General features: G+C 41.2%; 1 long non-coding RNA gene across 1 annotated transcript; it reads left to right on the forward strand.

The window, feature by feature from the left end:
* Positions 1–224: 224 nt before the first annotated feature.
* On the forward strand, positions 225–3,596 carry LOC136624716 (uncharacterized). Its single transcript, XR_010792400.1, has 3 exons — positions 225–372; positions 1,466–1,546; positions 3,391–3,596. It is a non-coding gene; the product is annotated as an uncharacterized lncRNA (long non-coding RNA).
* Positions 3,597–5,818: the final 2,222 nt, after the last annotated feature.

Consider the following 5,818-nt stretch of genomic DNA (forward strand, 5'->3'; position numbering starts at 1 on the left):
GAAAAAAGTTATGATTTTTGAAAGTGTGGATGTTAAAAAGGAAAATCAAGTAAAACATAAAAGAGCTGCAGCAGCAAAGGTGTTAATGAACTCATGAAAAATGTCATATGAGTCGGCAAACAGTACTTGCAAATGTACACAACATATTAAAATGCATCTTTCAATTCTAAAACATGAGAAAAGTTCTTCAAAAATGTGACCCACAATACAAAGAAGTGGATGAGAAGAACAAACAGAGTTCTCTTCCCTGCAGTGTAGTCATTGTAAATTTATGATTCCACCCCCAAGTTTCTGCTATATTAACCAGCATGTCCATCCCAAGAAATCAACGATCCTGCGGTATTCTGCACTCAGTACTTACTGAATCACAAGGTATGTATTGTGGCTTTGTATGCTAAATACTTTTTTGCTTTTTTTTCTGTATCTCATTGTCAAAGGTGTGTGTCTGCAAAACTGCTAAATGGGTATTCCAGGCAAAAACTAGCTAATCTCCAAGGACCCGTCACTTGGGATCCTTGGCGATCAGCTGATTGCCTTGCCTGCTGTCAGTGCAGCAGGCTGTACATGTGTTATAGGGGGATGGGAAAAAAGTTTCTTAGCTGTCTTCAGTCCCATTGATGCAGAAGTGCAATAGTTGCTTTAGCTACCATTGATTTAAATAGAAGTGGAGTCAGCTAGGGTACTTCCTCCCCTGTCCCATATGAGGCATGCCTGTCCTGTTGTACCAACAGTGGACCGAGTAATCAGGTGATCGCTGAGGTTCCCGAGCAGCGGGTCCCTAACGATTAACTGTTGAGACATCATGAGGATAGGTCAAACATTTTTGCCCAGAAAATCCTTCTCCCCCAGTTGTCAATCTATTCATAAATTCCTAGTAGAGCAACAGAGGAACAGAACAATGCAGAGTTCTCAGAAGAAATGTGCCCGAATGTTGCTATTATTACTATATATGTCTGAGATAGGAGTGTGAGCCGGGTGCGGAGCAGGACTGTTGTAATAAAATGTTCTACTGAGGACTCATTCTCACAGGTGCGTATAATTTTTGCAAGATTTTTGGTCAAATAAACAAACATGCAGCATGTCCTATAATGGAACGTATTATGCAAAGAAATAGGTCTTAGAAGTGAATGAGCCAATGCAAATACGGGGTGAATATGAAGGAAGGCTGGGTACTCATTTTAGTATTTGCACATCAAATCAATGTGCCCTTCTGTATTTTGTTTTGCACGTATAAATACTCTGCAGAGTAATGAACACAAAAACAGCGCAGGAGGGAGAAATTACACAGGGAACAGGTGATTTTCGGTCTGTGAATACACATTTACAGACTGAAAAACGTTTATGCCTGTGTGAATGAGCCCTAATAATGACAGTAATACAGCAATTAAAGTAAGCATAGAGTGAAATGTATAATAGCGAGTTTTTTGTTTCTTTTTTAACTTTCAATATTAAATTATTTTTACAGATAAAACATGGCTTTCTTGAAGAAGTCTCTTCTCCTTGTTCTCTTCCTTGGATTAGTCTCACTTTCCATCTGTGAGGAAGAGTAAGTACTCATATAATATACAATGTATTAGAGGGATATTCCCATCTCATACAGTGATGGTATATGACTAGGATATGCTATCACATACTGCTTCATGGGGTCCAACTAGAAATCCTGGGAATGAAGGGGCAACTACACTGGGGTAATTTTGCGGCCCCTTCTCTGTTTGTTCCTACACAGATCTGCTTCCGAAAGCTCCTTGGTTGGGAATGGCAGTACAGCTCCACTTAAGTAAAGGGGCCACGCTGCAGTTCCTGCTCAGAGTGAGGAGGGGGCAGCACTGTGCAGGAAGAACTTGGAAGTATCTGCAGCAATAAACCAGAGTCATTCTCGGGGTCCCAGAGGTCGGAGTCCCACTGACCAATTTACTTTTGTTTCTGATATGGGTTTGTACTTATTCTGGGGTCTAGTCTGCAGACTGTACTTCCTCTGACATCTGTGTTGAGGTGTATTTATTTTATGTTCTGTAATCTTGGGGTTTTCTGCTTGTTGAGTTTAGAGTGTAAATACTCTTTGGGGTATGACTGTGGGGTGTGTAATCATTAGGGTTTGATAAGAGTTGTGCGCACTATTTGTGGATGCATTAGATTACTTCTGGCATGTCCTATGTAAATATAGTGAATTCTGTATTCCCTGATGTAACTTCGGTAAAGTTGGAATGTATGATCACTAATTGAGTGGGAAGTGACGCCCCCAACTCATGCTTCTTTTATACTCTTGTTACCCTGGCCGGTTGCTAGTAAAATGGGTGGCCACCTTACTTGTGAGCATATTTGGGCAATTTTAATCTTCTTACAAACATAAAGGGAGTCTGTCAGCTTGAACACGCTGTCCAAACTGTAGGCAGCAAGTTACAGAGCAGGCCGAGCTGAGCAGACTGATATATAGTTCTATGGGGAGATATTCAGTAGAACTTGTATTTCATACATTTATATCTCTGCATGTACACTCATTCACAGATAATTGTCAATCACTGATAGCTCCGCCCACTAGACTGTGCCGCTCAGAATGAGCAGAGATATAAGTGTATAAAATACAAGTACTACTGAATCTTGCCCCATAGAATTATATATCAGTCTGCTGACTTGCTGGTTGCAGTTTGGATGGTGTGTTCAAGTTGTCAGATTCCCTTTAAGTTTGTAAGAATATCAATGTTGCTCCAATCGCTCACCCAATCGCTCTTATCTTTACAGTCTGAATGCCTGTCTACAGACCTCTACAGGCTATTCTGTGTACTACAGTGAATATATATGTATATATATATATATATATATATATATATATATAGTAGTAGGGTGAGAGGTGAAGTGTGGGATGGAAGGTACATATCACGGACATTAGTAGCATCTGTGATGTAGACTCGGTCGGTTCCTCACACCGGTACTGAGCTCCACCTAAGCCAGACAGGTGAGGTGTATAAATTGGTGCAGGCTGCAGTGTGAAGGGGGAAGTTTAGAGCTGCCTGGTGTGAGAGACACAAGCTGAAAGTGAGCTGAACTGATGTTCAGCAAGTAAATAAAGAGAAACACTGACAGTATTCTGGTTGTGGCCTGAAGTGCTTCCCCCTGGGCTGCTACACTATATATATATATATATATAAACACATACACACACACTTTTGTTTTAATATGAAGAAAATATGCAATTCAATTGTATATATATATATTTTTTTGTTATGGTTGCATGGGGGGAAGGGGTTCTTTTGCTTTGGTGAGTAAAAGCCTAAATAAATTACTGGCAGAGGAAAATGGAAAGGTTAAGCAGAGCATGTTAAAACTAAAGCTCGAATCACAGGGATTTTGATATTGAATTTGTTTCATTGATTGTACACTGTCTCCTTACAGAAAAAAAGAGGAAGAACAGAATGAAGAAAATGAAGAGAAACGGGAGGAAGGTGAAGAAAAGAGATCTGAGAACCTAGAAAAAAGGATTCCTTGGCCTTGGGGTTTGACTGGATAAACTCTTTAATATAATACAATGCTTTATAACTGTAAAGAGCATAATTATTATTAGTTGTGCCAATAATACATTAAAGCATGCTTAACTGAAATGCTGGTCTGTCTTTTTATACTAGGTACGCCATGTCTAATCCTCATTGTAATATGTATTATTAAGCATTCATTTCAATCATGGTCATTATGGAGGGGTTTTCAGAGAAGTAGAAAACTCAGTAATAAAGCAGTCATGTCATCCTGTGTAGATATCATGAAAGTCTGGATATAGTGTAATGTATGGGTGCTGTCGTGGAGACTCCTGAAAAGCCGATTATCGGGTAGGTATAATCACCTTTTTTGCAGTCATCTCCAGACAGCAGGGAAGAAGGCGCAAAGGGCCGATATTTGGACCCCTAATGTATTCGGAGCTTACTGGTTGGACCAACAGACTAATAATGTTAAAATTTAACTTTTATTAAATAATATTAAAATTCTACGAATAAGCAAACTAGTAGACAAACAAACAAACGTTTACACATGTGGGATAATATATCCAGACTCCGTTTTACCGACGGCTCAATTATAGATGCTCAAAAAGCCATCCATTAGTGAAACAAGTGTAGCTTTCGTTCCATACTGTACGTTTGGTTTTTAGTTCAAATTGCATAACTCCCACCGCCGAAAGGGGGTGTAAATGAGCTATACTATTGTACAATTTTATTCAGTCTTCCAACGCGTTTCGCCCCGGGGTGGGCTCATCAGGGGCAAAAGATGACCACCAAGATGAGTGCATAGAAGACATGCACTGAAAGATGGCTACAGTGCTTAGATATGAACTGTATTGGATTTCGAATTACTACAAAATATCAATAATAAAGCTAATTCTCAATTGAGATGAAGAAGATAATGTTATCTATCTCTTTCCTTGTATGAAATCATGACAAGCATTCATGGATGTAGTAGAATGACCTTAAGATGGTTAAATGGAATAGTCAGAGCACTTAGATTGATGAGCTATCAGCGCTAAAATATTAGTTCTGACTCAGGCCTACAGAGCTAAGGTAGTAATACCAGAAAATAAGTATATTGTTGATGCCTCGTAGGGTGACCAATAATAATATGTTGATAACCGCTATTTTTTCTCTTTTCTTTTATGTATCGAAATCCTCTTGGCTCAAGCCTACAGAACTAAAGTATTGTTATCATAGGGTAGCTGTGCTAGTGATACATGCCACATAATTGCTCTGAAGATTTCCCTATGGTCTAAGAAGTTCAGGTACATACAAAATAACAAACAGGTAGCATGTCAGCCCTGAAAAAGTCATGGTAAAGTCCAAGCAAAGTAAAACAGCAGAAGTCCTCTCAAAACAAAACAATAGGTGCACCATGCAGGGTGCTCAGGTCCATGAAGTGAGGTGTTGCTCCCTCCTCAGCTTGACAGGCACTGACTCCTTGGGACCTGCAGTCTCTTATGCCCCCATTAACAGGGTCAGTGCCTTCAGCTGAGCCTCCTAAGAACCAGGGTGAAGTTGTGGACTGGACCGCCACCCTGCCCAGACTAAGAGCCTGGGAAGGAGATATACTTCATCCACAACTTCACCCTTTAACTGTCTATATATCCCCTCCTCTTCTCCAGACCGGAGGGCTGGGCCTTTTTTGTGATCAGACAATGCACCCTAGACAGGGCATCAGCATTACCTCACCTACTCTAACACCGGGCAGGGAGGGCGGCAGTCCACCCCTCCTAATGCTTGAGGTAGCCAAAGCTTCTTTATTAGAGATGAGCGAACGTACTCGTCCGAGCTTGAAACTCGTTCGAGTATTAGCGTGTTCGAGATGCTCGTTACTCGTAACGAGTACCACGCGATGTTCGGGTTACTTTCACTTTCATCTCTGAGACGTTAGCGCGCTTTTCTGGCCAATTGAAAGACAGGGAAGGCATTACAACTTCCCCCTGCGATGTTCAAGCCCTATACCACCCCCCTGCAGTGAGTGGCTGGGGAGATCAGGTGTCACCCGAGTATAAAAATCGGCCCCTCCCGCGGCTCGCCACAGAGGCATTCTGAGTCAGATCAGGGACAGTGCTATCTTGGTGGAGCTGCTATAGGGAGAGTGTTAGGACTATTTTAGGCTTCAAGAACCCCAACGGTCCTTCTGTGACATACTCCAGGGACAGAAGTGCTTAGGCAGGGACAGAAGACATATTATTGATTGAATATAGGCAGTGGGCCTTTGCTAAAAAATTTGGGGCAAACAATCTATTTGGGCTGCCTGTCACTGTGCTCAGTGTTCTGGGTCTGTCTGTGCTGGGTGTAGTAGTTCTACAAAATCATACACA

Source organism: Eleutherodactylus coqui, chromosome 4, assembly GCF_035609145.1.
Source record: "Eleutherodactylus coqui strain aEleCoq1 chromosome 4, aEleCoq1.hap1, whole genome shotgun sequence".
NCBI lineage: Eukaryota > Metazoa > Chordata > Amphibia > Anura > Eleutherodactylidae > Eleutherodactylus > Eleutherodactylus coqui.